Genomic DNA, 16,689 nt, shown 5'->3' with positions numbered 1-16,689 from the left:
TTGCCACTGCTTCATATTTGAAGTGGTTATTATGAAGCACTGAAATAACTTATTACTAAACAACGAGAATTCAAAACCACCTGTATACTCCTGTTTATACTGTAGCTTTCTTAAGACAGAAAAGATACATACCTGAGCTGGGCAATGAAACTCCGTTTGTGATACTTCCATTTGTATTCTGTGATAATGTATTATGTTTATTGTGCAATGTGCAGTGTTTATAATTTGAACTGTAACTGAACTTTGTTGCAAAAAGTTACCTAAAATGTTTGTGAATGGTACTTCTTCGCACATCCAGAATTTTGGACCTGGTATTGCTGAACACTCTCTCCTTATTAGAAGGTAACTTAAGAGGAGAGAAAGAGGTGAGAAAAGGCATGCTTTCCCTAAACTTTCAGTGCCCTTATTTGGAGATCTTGTGCCCTTGACCTATAATGTGAGTAAAGGTTTCTGACTTTTATTGAGAGAGGTTCCTCTTTTAGAGCAATTACTGTATGTCACCCTGTGGACGCAGTGTGCTCTTATGTTTGTTATTTGGTTAGTAGTGTTAGGGGAACAAGAAGGAATTAAACTGTGGAACAAGTAATTGTTTTGTTAAGGAAACACTGAGAGTACCAGCTGTTTTTTGCAGCCCTTTTAGGTTGGGAACTTTACAAGGTAAAACGTAGCTTCTCCTCTTGAAAATACGCAACCTAAAGAGGACATGAAACATGCAAGAGGACAAGAATAAAATCTGCAGTCAGAATGAATGAAAAAGCAGTTTGCAATTACTGTCTAGATATGAATGGTTATTTTTTCTTAATGAGAGACAGGTTCTTTTTAGGGCATGAGAAAGACAACATGAAAAGTGAAGGTTAAAGAGGTAGACACTGGTAGTGACTGTATTTGAGTTAAGGGGATGTGCAAGTGTGAGCATAGATTTATGATGATAATTGCAAATTATTTTGTTTGTCATGCAGCTCAAGCCAGCAAGATTTTCAAGCATCACTAAATATATGAGAATTTAGTTTCTTGTAAAATGTGTTACTTTAAAATAAAGTTCTAGAATGAAAAAATTGCTCTTGATAGTTGGATGTAATTATTTTAAAAAATATGTGCAATATCTGAGTATTTTCTTTTAAAATCCATCCAAACTAACAAAGCAAAATGAAAACCAAACCCTGTGCCACTGCAGCTTTTAATGTCATAGCAAATTTCTATTTCTTAATCAGTTTATCTTTTTTTTTTGTTGTTTTTTTTTTAGGATTTGAAAGACCTTTTTCAGGGAAGTGAGTGTGAAGTTTTCCTGATGAGTGTTGGCAGCTGCAGCTGAAAGGATTCTCTGAAATGAAATATTTTGAGTCAAAAATCTAAAAAATTGATAGTGGCAAGCAGCTATTCAAATACAGCTTTATGTGGTGAGGCTGCCCTAAGCATAAGGGTGGTTTGTTTGCTTCAAGTTTCTGCTCATCATCTTTGTAATCTTAGAGAGAAAATTAAATTAAGAAGACTGGTCAGTGTCGCTTGTTGTAGTCAGAGCCCTTGAGGCAAGTGGCTCCGTCAGTTAATGCTGTCTTGCTTCTTAACTCAGAACCCGTGCTGTTCCCTCCTTACAGCTTGAAAGACCTGGGGGAGGAAAAGAGCTATGTTTTATCTGACAGCAGGCCAGGGTCTCTCTGCAGGATCAGGGAAACAGTTCTTTCTTGCCTTAACAGTGTGGGTGTCAGTCAACCATGGGTACGTATTTTTTAGATTTCCATTTGACTGCTGTCACAGCAGGTTTTATTGTCAAGAAAACGTTAAGTCAGAGGTTCTGATATCTTGTGTTTTCTATTATGGATAGTTCAAGACTTCTACCTTGTGGAAGACTACATGCTGTGTGCTCATAGACTCCTTAGTGTTTAAAGATGTAGAAAAACACAGAATGTGAGTCTCAGATGATCTCATTCAACAGACCCCAGTACTGTTTGTTAGGGTTGCCATTTTTTGTCTTTGACACTTTAGGAAAGACTTCAGTTAATTTCACAGTGTCAGGATGTGGCTCTTAACAGAGTGGAGTGTAAGGAATGAGGATAAAGAAAATGAGCATAGTGGAGAAGGAAAACCTTTCTGTGGAGCCTTAATATAGTTGTTATATAGAGTTGGGAAAAGATGCAAAGTGGTGGCTTCAAAAATCAGGCTGAGGATGTAACCAAGGGTGGATATGAATTCTTAAAATGTGTCCTTGACCATGACACTTGTAATTTTAACAGGAAAGCTCTGAATGAATGTGTTAAGGCTGTGTAATTAAAGCCACAGAAATTGTCTTTCCACACTTTCAGACTAAGTCATGACATTAGGAAACCCGTTGCAAGAAGCTCATCTCTACTCTGCTCTCGTGAGACCCCACCTGGAGTACTGCACCCAGCTCTAGTGCACCTGTCATAAGAAGGACATCAAACTATTGGAATGGGTCCAGAGGAGGGCCACAAAGATGATCAGGGGTCTGGAGCATCTCTCCGATGGGGACAGGCTGCAAGAGTTGGGACTTTCAGCCTGGAGAAAAGAAGTCTCCTGGAAGACCTTATAGGAGCTTTCCAGTACCTGAAAGAGGTCTACAAGAAAGCTTGGAAGGGACTTTTCACAAGGACTTGTAGTGTTAGGATGAGAAGGAATTGATTGAAGCACAAGGAGGAGGGTAGGTTTAGTCTAGATATTAGAAAGCAATTCTTTACAGCAATGGTGGTGAGACACTGGAACAGGCTGCCCAGAAGGGTTGTGGATGCCTCCTCCCTGGAGGTTTTCAAGCCCAGGTTGGATGAGGACTTGAGCAATCTGGTCTAGTGGAGGGTGTCCCTGTCCATGTCAGGGGGTTTGGAACTAGATGACCTTCAAGGTCCTTTCCAACTCCAACCACTGTATGAATCTATGAAGGAAGGCTGGCAGCTATACCTCCTTTCTGGTGGAGGTAATTGCACAAAGATAAAAGGCACTACGCTTCTAACTTTCCATTGTATTTCTCCTTGTTTGTAGTAGCAATCAGTTAATAAAAAACCACCAATGTTTATTCTTGGAGATACTAAATATAACTACCCCTGGCACTAGAGAACTTTTTGGCATATATACTAACTTGAGCAACTCAGATGTTTTTAACTAATGACAAGTATTTTAGTGTAAATTGAATTTTTCCTTCCCAGGGTTTCACCCTGATATTGAAGGAAAGATTGTGTTCTCTTCAGCTGTTTCCTGAGCACAAGAGAACACTTGTTAATGTACTGCTTATCAAACAGTCCTCTTCATTATGCTCTATTGTTATGAAGCAAAATGGTGTGTATGAATTTGGATGAACAGGTGAAAAGATCCTGTTCAGTTCTTCACTGAGCTTCTTGGTTAAAATTCAGTGATTTGCTAAATGTCATCTTTAAAACATCAATGGAATATATGAGCAGAAAGGGTAGGGAAGTGCACTTTCATGTCATCAGATTTTGGATGCGATACAGAAATCTTTGTCATCCTTATCTTTTTAGTTGTTGACATGGTGCTCAAAATGATTTTGTATTATTTTCTTAAGTGTCACTTGCTTATGCTTTCTTATTCTGTGCTTGGCTGGTATGGCTTGTGGAATTCTTCAGGAATTGCTGTGTTCCGTCAATTATAAAGCATTTATGCTTTGTCTATATCAGTTTCAGGTCAGACATAACTCTTTGCTCTGTTCCTGAAATAATTCAAGGAAATTTATTGGATGATAGAAGTCAAATGACATTAAGACCATTAAAGGATAGCATGAGGAGAATGGTGGTGCTTCTGAGGAACACTGTTCAAGTTTTCAGATGCCATTCAGATTCATTGGTTATTGAAGGTGTTCTGTGAGATACTGTCACCTTTAAAATGAAAGTACTTTGAATTTTGTAGTAATACTTTTACCTGCCTTCCTCTATAATTGTTAATTTACTGCAAATAAAGCACAGTAGCTCTCTTCTTACTGTTATTCTTTTTTAGTGTGTTTTTATCTTTTTTGTCTTTAAAAGAACATATCTTTGCTGAACATATATATATATATATGTGTATATATATTTGTTGTTCAATATTATTATGATGCAAACTCAGGCCAAAGATCAGCTACTGTATTTCAAATCCAGATAGCACAATAGGCACTTTAATCATCTGACAATTACTAGTGCTACATTTTATTATATTTTTCCCTTTAGCTTGATAATAATTATAGTAAAGGTGTTTTCTGCTCTGTTTAAGTAGTCTCTAGATTTTTAGGGAGATGGAGGAAGGAGCTCTAGGTTATGCTCTAACTGTATTAAGCCTTTGAGTTTAGTATAGAAAGGAAAAGATGTCCGTGCTTTATAACAGGTTTATAAAAAAAGTGTATGTAAGCAAGCCTAGTGCCCTGAAGGTATAGTAGAAGCTTTAGTTTTATTTATTCTTTGGTCTTTGTCAGTAACTTGAAATCAGTTACAAAGTAAAGTATCAGTGATGCATCCATGTTTTAAGAGGAATTTATTTTTACATTTAATTTTCTAATTTTAATAGGTCTTGGCCGTGTTGTATATTCAATGTGTTTAACAGAAAAAATGCCAAGTAAAAGACTCCCACTGTGCTTGCACATGTCTTTGCTTTTGCAAAGGACGTATCTCACTGACTTGCATCTGAAGCATTAAACAGAGTAACTGCTGTTAGTAGTGATGGAACCTCAGTCCCTACATTTATCTTCTTCACAGAAGGAAACTTTGAAGATAAACTATATGTTAAGGAAGACTGATTTCACTTCTCTCATTGCTTTGACAAAATATCTAAAGCTTTTTTCTCTTTTGCTTCTGTATTTGCTTATCACACAAGACTGGCTTTTCAGCATTTGTTCTTCAGACTGTACATACTGTATTACAAGGTTAGACCAGGACTTCTTTAACTAAGTCATGTAGCTCTAAAGATGTCACTGTTTGTATTTCAGTGGAGCCTGAAGGAATGTTTCATTAGTAATCTTCAGTACAAATGAACATTCAATTAAAATACAGCTGTAATATGTTATTCTTGCCTGAGATAGTAAAAGAACTGAAAGTATGAAGTGAAGGAGTAGAAGCTGCTGCTGGCTTGGCTGAGAAACAGAATTGAGGATGAATTAGCTGAAATCTGCAGATATCACGGCTTATTGCTGAATGTGTATCAGGAAGGAGAAATTCCTATGTTAGTTTTCAAAGATCAGTTTCTTGCAATTTTGACATAAGAGTTACTTGTAACATCCTGACATCAGCACTGTTATTATTCCTATAGGATCTATTAGACAGGTCTTATAATCTCTCAAGAAAGGTGTCCTCTTATTCCACTTTACTCTTAGTGTCTTGACACAATTGTTCTCCTTTACTTAAGTGATCATCCTAAATGTGAAGAAGAAAGCAGTACTTTTGTTTCTTTCTTTCTTTAAATTTCTTTTAAATTGGTATTTGTGGTCTGTGGCTTGCTGGTAACTTTAGACTTAGCTGGTAAGCTTGGTATTTCCTGAAAGCTTTTTATACTAGCTATTAACTCTTGCTGAATTAAATTCTAGACTCAGTTTCTGCTCTTTTAGTATCCTGCTGTTACTTCAGGCAAATAGAAACTGCATTACTCTGTATTAGTTGTAAAAAGAGTGTAACTAACTATAAAGGAAGTGAATAACTAGTTTTAGTAAATAATTGCTAAATTCTTAATAACTTGTGTTTCCATATCAAAAAAGGTGGGTTTTTTTTGTTGTTGGTTGGTTGTTTTTAAAGAAAAATTTTATGGAGCTTCTAAAATTAGATTCTTAGAGCTGGTTCTAAAATTAAGCTAAAGGAAAATATTTTATTGCAGTACTAGATATTGTACTGAAAACTATCTTCTTTTTAACTGTGCTGTTTTTTTCCATTTAATAAACTAATATTAGAGTGCTGAGACAATTCTGTCAGTGTTGGAGAGTGCCATCTTCCCTTTTTGCCAATACTGAAGTCTAGTTGTATCCTCTTACCTAAAATAGAACAATGGAGATCTCGGGGAAGAGGAGGAGACAACAGAGAGCAAGCTCACTTCAAATTATTCAGCAGTCAGTTATTAAAAAGCATTAATGTTTAACAAAGAGCAGTTGCTCATTATTCAGATGAAGACTAGAAGTGTAGCCAAGATGAGCTATGAATGTTTCTTGTTTCAGTAATGTTTTCAGCTTCATGAATGATCATTCATAGTTTTTTGTGAAAGAAGAGGGAAGCAGTGACAAATACAACAAACATACTGGCTCCTCTTTAAGAGGAATGCTATTCTTGCCTCTGTAATGGCATTTAGATTCCTTTAAATATGCTACTGCACTTGCATCTGTGTGTTCCATGCCTAACTTTTCATCACTACTTCTTTGATATGTAACAATATTCTTTGATTCATATTGATTTAATTTTTTTCCCGAGGTACCATCAGTTCCACAGCAAATGATGTGTATTCTGCTGCACTCAGCATTTTTGGTGTCTTTATGTGTCACTGTAATGTGAAGCAGACAAGGTAAATCATAAGAACATTGGTTAGAAAAGTAACCAGTTTGAGATGGAACACTGATGCATAAAGGGCTCTTGCTCCAAGAGAACTCATTCTGCTGAAGAACATGTGCTTATGAGATCCTTTGATGTAGAAAGATCCATTTCTTTCCGAAGTAGTGATCTAAATGAAGGACTGTGAGATGGAATCTCCAAAAAATGTTACACAGAATGAGCCGGCTACTTGGTGTTCCTTTTTTTTCTGTGAAGCTGTCAAAATTGTGGTGATGACAGCAGTATTCTCTGTTCTTTAATGGGTAGGATACTTAGAGGAGACTTAAGAGAAAGCAAGCCTGTCTTACAATTATCATGCTGCTAGGATTTGGCCTCTCTTTCATAAATACACTGAGTTATGTATAATAAAGCCCAGCATTGTCTTCGTAACAGCTTCCATACGAGGGCATTTCTTCTTGCTGTAGAAATTTTAAATTACGAGTAGTGGCAATTTCATTCCGAGTATAGACTTGACAATGCCCTTGAAGGGGGGAGATGTCTCTAGGAACAGCCTGTCATAAAGGCACATGGGACTGCAAACATTCTTTCTGTAGCTTTGCTTTTATGAGCAAAAAGACAACAAGAAACAATATTTTTTTTTTTAATTAACCCTCGCTCTTCCTTCATTTCCTGTTCACTTTCTGAGGATGGCTTGAAGAGAGGTTTACTTCTTCTCAGAAATGGTGTACTGCCTGAGGGAATTCAGTTTCCAGCTGCCATGATGTCAGATTTCAGTGGTATGCAGTGAAGGGTTCTAAAGCTTAAAGTGCTGCTGCTCTTGTGGCAGGGCATTCTGAAAACAAGTATAGAGTTTGTGTGAACACTAAACAGTGTGTTGAGATGAGATTTGAGAAACTATTCTGTAATTTTCCTGTGTGTTTCTGAATAACCTGTAGTGCCAAATTCCTTGTTCTTGGTGATTGCATATTGACAGGCTGTTACAAAGCAGGATGTCACAGTGGCCCTTCATTTCCATTTTGGCTCTTCCTCCCTTGGGATAGCATATTGTCTTCTGCTTCCTATTGGGAAAATTGTATTCCATGGAAGAGATTTTAAGAAGAGAAAAATACAAATATTTGTGTGGGTCTTTTCCTGTTGGGGCTCCAGTAAACACCTTAATTTCTGTGGCAACACTTGTGTTAATCCTGATCATTCAGGAAGAATTGCTTCCTGAAGAACATGCTGCAGTGTGAGGAACTGGTCAGTCCCAGTTTGTCACGCATAAGGGGAGTACCTCACTGTGAAGGATGCCTCCTGGACAGCCCTGGAATGAAAATTCAAAGATGATGGAATTAACCTCTTTTTTTTTTTCTTTCCCCTTTTAAGCAATTGTTCTGAAACAGGTTTTTTGACGTTTCGTGTTGTCAACTTTTCTGATTAAAATTCATAGTATTTGTAACACTCAAAGCTTTCTCAGGGATAAGGTATGAAATATGTCTCATTAAAATGTATTAATATACAGTCTTCTGTGTTTCACGCCTTTGGGGAAGGGTAGGAGTAAGATTCCATGAGTACTCATTTTGAAATTTGATTGTTATTAGCATCTTAATGTTTGGATGAATGTTAACTTGTGCCCTCTTGCAGGGACTTGAAACGTTCATGAGCATTGCAGATGTGGTGCTTGGGGACATGGTTCAGTGATGGATTTGGCAGTGTTAGGCTTATGATTGGACTTGATCTTAAAGGTCCTTTCCAACCTAAATGATTCTATAAAAGAGGATTTGCCTTGGTTTGGGGAGAACATACACACTTTCACTATTATCCCTTCTTAGGAAACAGGACAAATCTGTCATCACCTTTCCCCTTTCCCCAAAATCCTCTTTCTGTGAAAGTGCACAGGACACAATGACTGGAACTGTGTGTGTGGGGGTTGTCGGTCAAAATACTTTTTTTTTTACACAGAGATTATTCTTTTTACAGCAATATTTTTAAAGTAAGCTTTGATGAATGTTGACTTAATATTATTAGAGGTGTAAATCTGAAGCAAGAAAAGCTATAAAATACATTGAGATGTGGTACAAAAATTACTTTTCCTCATAATTTGGTTGGATACCACAACCTGAAAATTGCCCAGATTAGGAGTATAAACTTTTTAAAAGTCAAACCCATACTTGTCCCTCTTCTGTCCCTCTTCTGTCCCTCTTCACTGAGATAAATCTGTATATAGGACAAAAGTTGTGGGTTGGTGTGGGATTTTTGTGGGGTTTTGTTATTTGCTTTTTTTAAACTAGAAAACCAATAACTTCAGTTGCAAATGTATCTAGAACTTCTTAGTATCAACTGACCAAAGTTTTCTGGCTTTGGTTATTAGCGAATGTGATATGATGCATGAAACTTTTTTTTCCCTCCAAATGTGTTTTGTTTTTTGTTTTTTTAACATAACACATATGGGGATGAGGTTTACAGAAGAGTGCTAAGTCCTAGAAAACAGTGACATGAGGAAGGATGCAGAGGTTATGTAGATGATCTGCTGATAATAGATGCATTTTGTGACACATACCAGCCCTCCTAGCCAGCATGATGAGGTTTGTCCAGGATGTGGGTGCTTGATGACTTTTATGTGGCATTAATAGAATAAGAATTTGTTTAGTATATTGCAGTAGGATCGTCACGCCTGAGAAAGTGCTCAGTCTGCAAATGTGGAGAATGTGCCCCTGGTAAGAAGTTGTAGAAGCCTAGGCTGTTTATCAGTCTCTTCTCTTTCCACCTTTCCTGCCTTCCTCCTTTAAAGAAAGTCAAACAGATTGAACCCAAACAGCCCAAAACCTACTATACCTGGAAAAAGGATGTCTGAAATACAGTTACCTACCTGAGAAAAGGTCCCTCATTGCAAATGAAGTTTGCAATGAAGTTTATTTCTATTTGCTTTCTTGCCACTGGAACTTAAACTAGAAGCAAAGTACGGGTTTTGATGACCTCTGTAGGTCCAACTCCGTTGTTTAAGCAGGGCTGCCTAAAGTGGTTACCTTGGACCATGTCCAGATAGCTTTTAAATATCCCACAGGACTGAGACTCCAGAACCTCTCTGGACAGTCTGCACCACTGCTTGGTCACCCTCACAGTAATAAAGTGTTCTGTCATGTTCAGATGAACCCTTCTGTCATTTAGTTTGTGTCCCTTGGCTCTCATCCTGTCACTGGCCACCACTAAAAATAGCCTGGCTCCATTGTCTTTGCGCTCTCCCTTCAGGTATTTACAAGAACTCCCCTGAGCCCTATTTTTTCTGTGTAGCAGTCCCAGCTCCTTAAGCCTGTCCTCATACAAGAGATGCCTCAGTCTTTTAATCAACTTTGTGGCCCTTTGCTGGACTCTCTCCAGAATGTCCATGTCCTGAAACTGGGCACACTTTTCTGGGTGTGACCTCATTAGGGCTGTGTAGAAGGGAAGGACCACCTCCCTCAGGCTGGCAGCATTGCTTCTAACCAGCCTAGGATACCATTAAACTAGCATGTCTTGCCTAGCATTTACCAGTGTGTTTATACCCTGATTTAAATATGGATGTGAGATTAGACTCTGAATCAGCTTGAAGTGATGCTTGGTGCTGGTGTTTCTAATTGAAATTCTCCTTGCTCTTCTACATACATCAAACCAGATGACAGCACAACCCAGTCCAGCTTTGTTCTATGTAACCCCCCCCCCCCATGTTTAATCATCCAGATCACTAATGACAGCAGGAATTGATAATGAAATTAGAAGTGACCCAGCCAAAGAACTATGGGCTTTTATGTGCCTTCTGTTTTAGCTGTCAGATGCTATTCTTAAATCCTACCTAGGTACCTCTAATTATACCCATTGTGAGCTCAGGTTGACCTGGCAAATATAGCTGTGTGCCATCCGTGCTGGCTATATAAAACACCATGCCCTGTCAGCGTTGCTGGTTGTTTCTGCTGAGCTTCAGGTTACCTCTTCCATATCTTTCTTCTAAATTGCTCTCTCGTGTAGAACTAGTTCAGTTATAGTTGTCTTTTGCTGTCTGTCATGGTGTACAATACCTGACTGTGGGAGTGACTCCAATCTGTTTTATCCAAGACTGTAAATAGCTAAGAGGCAAAACGAAAAGCTTCTTACACGGCATCTCATCCCTAACTGCCCACGTTAATGTTTCCTTTCTGTTCTCGTGCAAACTTGAGCAGACCAGCTGTATATCACTCATGAAAAAACCCAAGATCAACCCTTCTTTTCCTTTGCATTGAAACAGATTGGGTGTGCTGCTACAGTCGGGGTTCATCGACCATCTCGTCGTGTGTACTCAGGTTTGAAACCATGCTCTCTTCTCTGAGAGATGTATTTTTCCTATGTTGCTCTTCCCCTATGAAGGTGGTAGATGTGCAAGCTTGAGACTGACCATGTATGTGTGCCCTGAGCACAGATAATTGGTTCTTCCCTCTCTGTGTAATTCAGTTCTTTTTGTTGGAAGCTCTGCTGAAGCTAAGCAGTATCTGTTAAGCCAATTAGTCTGTTGGAGAAGAGCGCTGGAGTTGCAACAGTTGGATCGTGATGACTTTCTGTTCTGATGTTGTCTCTACTTGTGTAATTATTTTTGTGACTGGTCTTGAAGTTTCAATAGCTTTGTGACAAAGCGTTTGTTATGATTCTGTGGCAGACGGTGGAAGGCAAAATTCTCCAAGAGAATGTAGTTTTCATGAATACTGTTGCTGTTCTCAGAGTTCCTGTGTTCCTTTTACCTACTGATAAGATTTAAATAACTTGAAAGATGTGTAAGATCAGTTTGGTGGTATGAGAACTAGTTGCATGTATTGGCCAGGAAACTTAGGAAACTTGAGGCTGTGTGTATGTATACAGACATACACACAGATTGCTCTCTCTAGATTGCTGGTGACTGCCCCATTTGTCAGAAACTTGCAGAGGAGAGCAAGCTGAAAATATGCAGGTGACTTGAAACTAATTTTATGTTACCATGGTTGGCAAAGATTTGAAACAAATGATGATGCTATTAACTCAGTGTTGTTTTTTTTTTCTTAAAGTTGACTATTGTTCATTCTAGAATAATTTGAGTGACATTGTAGAAAAGTGTCTTAAATCACTGAGCACACCTGTTAATTGAATTCTGTTATTCAGACACTCTCATGTGCTTAGCAATGCTAGAGTTTTAGATTTTTATAAATGCTTCAAGCTCCTCTCCACCATTTCAGTTGCTCTGAATTTCAGCTTTTCTGTTATCTTTTGTCCATAACTTAGGTTTTCTTTAATATCTATTATCATGAAAGATGAGTGTTGAGTTATTTTTTTTTCCTTTCTGAAAATTATGGCTGAATGTAAGCAATATTTTGTTTTTAAGTAGCTTAAGGTGCTAGTAAATTATCTTAAGTATGGATGGCATTGTAAAACTATTTCATGATAGTAAATATTTGATTTTTTAAAGATACCTTTTATGTCCTGATACCATGTTATTTAAAGACACTATCAGTCTGAGTAGGACTTTATAATAAGCCTGCCAAGCAGCTGCTAAGTGCAGATAGCCAACATTTACATTCAGTGTTGTGTGATGGTAGCTGTGACATGATTCCAATTAAAAGCTTGTTCTGCACACTGCAGATGTCTTCTGAATATTAATGTGTACTACAGACAGAGCAGATGGAATCTCTTTAAAATACAATGCAGTGAATGTAAAATTAAGGTTGGGGTTCTGGTGGAAACCGAGGCAGTCAAAATTGTTCTTTTTTTTCTTTGTTTTTCACTGCTAAAACAGCAGAATATCTGTGTATCATCATCAACTTTCTTTACATACCGGAGGAAATCAACTCTTCTTTATGCATCCAAATTAAAACACAGCATTATGCCTTATTGAAGTTGTCTTCAATGCCAAATGTACCTAGAAGAATATTAGAAATGCATGCAACATTTGCTGTGTCTTAAAATACACCTCTGCCTAAAGGACAGATAGGAGGAAATAGGTAAGAGTTGAAATGTAGGAGGTGTGTGAGGTGAGGAGCTCTTCATTGAGAAAGGCTGTGTGAAAATATTTATAGGTGGGATTTGAAGATGTTATGGGAGGTGTGTTAGGAAAAATTCATCTTGGATAGGAGGGGTAGTATAAAACTGGGAAATGAAGCATGTCAGTGGTGCACCACAAGACATTGTGTTGCAAACATGATGTTAGCTGTCAGAAAACAGCAAGAATCCAGCTGTGAAAGTGTGGGGATTAATTACTAAAGTATACCATGTGTTTGTTTCAATCCTTGAGATATGGAGTAAAGCCTTGGTAGCAGGACTATTCAATATCTTGGAAATAACAGGGTGAAGTGTAGTTTTGAAACAGTAAGTAGAAGGATTTCTGTGTAAGTGGGAGTTTTAACTTTGCTACTGCAGTTGCCTTATCTTCTCAGGCAGAATCAGGTGAGTGAGAAGAGGCTGAGCGGTTGTACAGAGAAGAGGTTATAGAAAAGGCAGTGACAGAAGGTGCAGAATACGTAAATCTGTACACCTAACTCACTGGTGTTATTACCATAGCTGTGACATGTAGATGACACTAAATTGAGTGGGAGTGTTGATCTGCTTGAGGGTAGGAAGGCTCTGCAGAGGGATCTGTACAGGTTAGATTGATGAGCTGAGGCCAGTTGTGGGAGGGTTAAAAAGGCCAAATGTTATGTGTTGCGCTTGGGTCACAACCACACTGTGAATGCTCCAGGCTTGGGGAAGAGTGACTGGAAAGCCACTCGGCAGGAAAAGACCTGGGGGTGATGATTTAAAGCTGGCTGAATATGAGCCAGCAGTGTGTTTAGGTGGCCAAGAAGGCCAACATCATCCTGGCCTGTATCAGGTATAGTGTGGGCAGCGTTAGAGGGGTGATTGTGTCCCTGTACTTGGCACAGATGAGGACACACCTCAAATACTGTGTTCAGTTTCGGGCCTCTCACTACAAGAAGAACATTGAGGTCCTGGAATGTGTCCAGAGAAGGGCAATGAAGCTGATGAAGGGTCTGAAGAACAAGTCTTACAAGGAGTGGCTGAAGGAACTAGGGTTGTTTCGTCTGGAGAAGAGGAAGCTGAGGCAGATAGCCTCTCTGCAACTACCTGAAAGGAGGTTGTGGTGATGTGCGAGTCAGACTCTTCTCCCTAGCATCAAGTGGTAGAATGAGAGGAAATGGCCTCAAATTATGCCAGGGGAGTTTTGGATTGGATGTTAAGAAAAATTTCTTTATTGAAAGAGTGGTCAGGCATTCAAGTAGAGTAGCCAGGTGGGTGGTGGAGCCACCATCCCTGGAAGTGTTCAAAAAAAACCCCATGTAGATATTGCACTTCAGGATGGGACTTAATGGCCATGGTGGTGTTAGGACAATTTTAGAGGTCTTTTCCACCAAAATAATTTTGTGATTCTTTGTTCATCTCCCACCCTTTTCACACTTAATTTTACAGTAGCTTATACCCAAAGCCATGTAAACACTGAAGTCAGTGTCATTAATAGCATTTTCCACTTCATCCATATTACTTTAATGACGATTTTCCCCTAGATCTACATTTGGGTTATGTTTGACCATTGTAAATTATATTGCCTGGCTAGTATTTCTCTCAGTTACTGGCCTAGCTGTGAAGAGGCTTCAGCAAGGGTACTTACTGAAGTGCTGTATATGAACTTTCAGAGAGTACAATTGTCCATCAAGTGTGGGAGAGGACAACAGTGATAGAGTACTGTCAGAGTGAGCAAGAGCTGTGTCTGGACCTTACTCGGACTGGTTTGGATGTTCTGTTCCAGACCACAGGTGTGATGCCATTTCCCTTAGGGAGGTGTGTAGAAACTGCCTGGTGAATGTGACTTACCTGTCATGAGTGGGGCTTAATTAAAAGGCCTAATTAAAGGCTTCTGAAAATGGAAAACCAAGTCATCTTGGCTGATTTCAGTGGCAGGTAAGATGGAGAGAATGGCTGTGTTCTTTGGATCAGTGAGTTATGCACCTTAGCAGTGACTCTGTGCCATGATCAAATGCAAATTTCATCATAGTGAAATGTATAAAATCTTGTCTCATTTGTGGAGTGGCTTACTAGACTTAGTTAAATGACATTTTTTATGACTTGCTTAGAAATTATCTCCAGGATTTCCAAGTATGTTTGGTGCAATTCATCTTTCTGAATAAAGCCTAAAGAGTTTAAGTATTGTTAATTTGTAACATAGAGCAATGACTTTGCACCTTAAAACCATCAAAGAATAAAAATCTGGTTAAGAGTCTTTAGGGTTTGATGTTGTAAAAGATAGGAAGTTGTGAAGTATCTAAGAAGATTTCAAAGTCTTAGAAATCAGAGCTGTAGTAAAAGATCAGTTGAACTACGAAAGTGTTACCTTAAAGAACTCTACTTGTCAGTCAAACGTTGCTTCACACAGCACTAGGAGAAGGAATGTGCTGTCCTTCCTTTGGCACTGCATCTAGGCATCAGGGTGAATTGCCCATGTTACTTACTAATTGGGAAGTGCCTCATGTTTCCCTACATAAAATACAGCTGTCTTGTACTGTAGGATTTGTTTCAAGGAAACCTGCAGTTATTTCTCCTTCATGTGATGTTACTGTTATTCTCATCTTTGACCCCCTCTGGCTTTCTTGTTGTCACAGAATCCCTATGAAAATCACTTCCAAATATATTGAGAAACTTTACTTATCATCTGCTTAATGTAGGCCTAAGGTCATTCTGGCTTTTAAACTTTTGTGATATTACTAATATGGCTCCTTTGCCTCCCTATCTCTGAAACGCCTTCCTCTTTAAGCTTGCTCCTAAAGCCCAAGCAAATTTCCCCTTTTCACTCACTGTATGTTTCTTTGCTATACCCTCCAGTGTTTTGCTTCTTCTAACAGTACTTTGAAGATTTGTCAGTTGCTTCCTAATTCCCAGATTTTTGCAGCATCCTTCCTTTTCTGCATGGTGTAGAATTTTGTCTTTCTAATCTTTGAAAAAAATTGCCAAGTCTTTCATTTTGATCCCTGGCTGTCTCTGTTGTAGCATACAGTTACATCTTTAATCACTGTGAAATGTGTCCCTTCAGCTGAGATGTGACCTCGGCACTGGGAATTTGTCTAATTTCATGTCTGCAAGGCAAACGCCTGCCTTCTTGCTATCTCTTTGATCTTCCTAATATAGATTACTCTCATAAAAAAATCAACACCAAAAAGAAAAGTGCTGTGTTTGGTTGGATCTGTGACATGTCAGCAAGAAATATGGGAGAACTGTGTGTATCATGCCATTGCAATGTCAGATAATATGGAGTGCTGCTTGATAGGTATTCATACCCCTGTACTTAGACTTCAGTCAGGCTGTTGCCTCCTGAATTCTAAGAAAAGAAATCATTGCATAATGGAGCCATGATTCTTTTTTGTGTTAAACTAATATCTACTGAGAAACATCATCAAAATGGTACAATGCAGAGTGGTTCAAATTCAGTTGTGGAATGAGATGGGTGAAACCGTGATATGCTTTTTTAAAGTGTTTTTAATTTAAAACCAACCAAACAAAACTCTTAACATCTTAGTCGAGAAATGCTTTTGTAACCAGAGGTTCACCCTGATTTCTTTCAGAGTCAAGAAAAGGTTTATCTATCTTCAAATTGTCAGCTATTTAAAGTTTGTCCATTCCAGAGCGCATATTAAAATTTCTTCTGTGTTTAAAAAAACAAAACAAGAAAAAGAACCAACCCAAAATAGCACAACAGCTTTAATAACTTTGTAAAACAGCTTTTTTTTTAACTGATATGGATGCCTTTCTTGTTGACTCAACCTTTTCCCTCAGAAATATTTATTACATTCTTTCTATCAGAGGGGTTCTAAAAAAGCTCTAAAAGCAAGGATCAGGCGCTTCTGACTAGTGTTTTTCCATTTTGTGTCAGTAATTTTTAAATTAAAAAAAAATTACTTTGAGACCAGGATGTGTTGCTCCTTTATTTTATATCTTCTTATATCTTGCTACTGATGAGAGCTGTTTTTAAATATTGGGAATGCAAAGGTATCTGTGCACCTATTAATTCTTCTGTAGCGGAGAGGAAAACTTTGATATTAACGTAATTTTGTTGTTGTTTTCCAACTTAATAGATGTAAAGGTCTCTTACAGAAAAGTGTATGTACACAGACAACCCTGAACCAGGGTTTCCATATATCTCCTATTTTCTTTCCCCCTAATGTTCTATGCTCCTTCTATTCTTCCTCTGAAAGAACTTGCTTCCTTCCTAGTGTTCCCTGGCCTTTTGTCTTCC

General features: G+C 38.3%; 1 protein-coding gene across 2 annotated transcripts in view; it reads left to right on the top strand.

Moving 5' to 3' along the window:
- The window catches only part of PRKAR2A (protein kinase cAMP-dependent type II regulatory subunit alpha), a 59,980-nt gene that overhangs the window by 1,017 nt on the left and 42,274 nt on the right, over positions 1-16,689 (top strand). The window lies entirely within an intron of this gene.

Source organism: Indicator indicator, chromosome 15, assembly GCF_027791375.1.
Source record: "Indicator indicator isolate 239-I01 chromosome 15, UM_Iind_1.1, whole genome shotgun sequence".
Taxonomy (NCBI): Eukaryota; Metazoa; Chordata; class Aves; order Piciformes; family Indicatoridae; genus Indicator; species Indicator indicator.
This window is presented reverse-complemented; position numbering and strand designations above follow the sequence as displayed.